This window comes from Mastigoproctus giganteus, chromosome 13 (assembly GCF_048544385.1).
Source record: "Mastigoproctus giganteus isolate SK-2022 chromosome 13, ASM4854438v1, whole genome shotgun sequence".
NCBI classification, from domain to species: Eukaryota; Metazoa; Arthropoda; class Arachnida; order Uropygi; family Thelyphonidae; genus Mastigoproctus; species Mastigoproctus giganteus.
This window is the reverse complement of record NC_143587.1, coordinates 120,807,278-120,809,672: the sequence shown is the minus strand read 5'-3', so window position 1 is coordinate 120,809,672 and position 2,395 is coordinate 120,807,278.

The window sequence follows — 2,395 nt, the reverse complement described above, 5'->3', positions numbered from 1 at the left end:
TTTGACTCATCTACTTTTTTATTTTATACCATGTGTTAATTTGAAATGGTAATAGTAACAGTTTGGTGTTAATTTGAAATGGTAATAGTAACAGTCCTTGGGATAAAGCAATGAAGTACTTATTTTTTTTTCCAAATATAATTCAACAGCTATATTATATTAACACATTCCATAGAAGGTTGAATATCTAACTCAGTGTATTGTTTACTACTCGGTGATAGTTTTTAAATCTATACCTTAAAATATTCATTTATCTTTATAAAATATAAAGTAATTACACCTTCTTTTAAAATTAATATGTGTATCTTTTACCTTATGCCCAGTAGAGGCTACTTGACGTATTCAGTGAAGACTGACCTGCATATGAAAAGGATATTTAAGTTTTTAGGGAAAATAAAACATTAGATTATTCCTAATTCTAGTTTTGAATGCTATATAGTTCTCGGTATAGGTTCGAGACAGCAATCTTATATGAATTATAGCTTTTAGTGTTGTTTCAAACAAAAGTTTTTAAGGATTTTGTTTATAGCTGACATGATATTTGTTACTCTAAAAAAGTATATTAAGTTATAAATTTATACTTAAATTTCTATACTGAATTATTTAAGTATGTTGTTTGCCAATTTCTGTTATACTTTTATATACTTTTGTTACTTTTTGAATATATATATATATATATATATATATATATGTTCTTATTAAACATTTTTTGTGGGTGTTTCCTCTGTTTACACCATTCAAGTCCACACAGCTGTCAATAATTAAAAATTACACCAATAGTAATATACAAAAAACTTTTTTTGCAAGTTAACATTAAGTGAAAACAGTAATATCAATTAGAGTACGGAATCTTGACAATCTGGCACCTTTGGGGATTGAGAGGCACTAGATTTTAAACTTTTCCAGATTTTAGAGAGGCATAACTAGTGGTTGTGCAGTTTTAGAGAATTTCAATAAATACTAAGTGAAAACAATGAACTTACTTACATCTGTAAACATTTATTATAACTATTTTGTTCTTTCATCTGTTTTTGTAGTGAGCAGGGTTTAAACTGCAGGGATACTGCAATGGTCTAATTCTCACAGTAGAGTAAACTTACTTTTGTAACAAGTTGCCCTAGTATTGCACTACTTTCAACAGATAGGTTTACCTATATTACAACTTTGAAAACTGTCTGCATGTTGTTACTAGAAACTACCTGCTATCAAATGAGGGATCAGTTAGTCCTGGAACAAGCTGTCATACAAGTCTCATTTTTTAAACATATGGCCAATTAACATTTGAAGAGGACATCTGTTTGAGAGTAGTGCAATACCAGGGCAACTTGTTGCAACAGCAAGTTTATTATGCTATGAGAATTAAGACCACTGCATTAACCATGCAGTTTAAATCCTACTGGCTGCAAAAACAGATGAAAGCATCAATATAGTCACTCTTTTTTACATGGATTTTTAAAGACAAATATAATTCTTGATATGAGTGAGAGTTTGTTTTATTAATATATGTGGTTTGTAAAACATGCCAGATTTTAAAGAATTCCAGACCGTATAGTGCCAGATTTTATAGACTTTACTGCATTTGTCTTTTGTTTTCAATATGATAGTATAAAACAGAGCTATGGTGCTTAATACATTTTATGTTGATATCAATATTTATAGAAGAATAAGAGAAATTTACCTCAATATGATACATAGAACACTTCTGTATAATACTCTAGAAATTAAAGCAAATAAAATAAATTAAAATGCTCTCTCATAATTATGGCAATAATTATGAGAGAGCCTTCGACTCAGGGGGAGGTCCCCATGGACTGGAGGTGTGCAAATGTATCACCAATTCACAAAGTGGGTTCAAAAGGTGACAAAAGTAACTATAGATCTGTTAGTTTAACTTGTGTTCCAGGGAAAATAATGGAATCACTGGTTAAAGAAGCATTCCAGGATCATCTGGACAAGACTGCAGTAATAGTTAAGATATAGCATGGGCTTGTCTTGTCTGACCAATCTGATACTACGATGTGATCACAAAGGAACTGGATGCAAAAAGTAATTTTGATATCACATACTTGGATCTTAGGAAAGCTTTTGATACTGTTGCACATGGAAGACTACTGTACAAATTGGAAAAGTATGGCATTAAGGGTAAGTTGGTACAATGGATAAAGGGATGGTTGAGTGGGAGACAACAAAGAGTGGTAATCAATGGATACTGCTCTTTGTGGACAAACGTTATTAGTGGAGTGCCCCAGGGTTTGGTGCTGGGCCCATTGTTGTTTTGTGTATTCATCAATGATATTGATGAAGGTATATCAGGATTAATGTCCAAGTTTGCAGATGATACGAAGGTTGGCAGGGTTGTTAATGACAGTAAAGATAGTATGCTATTCCAACTGGA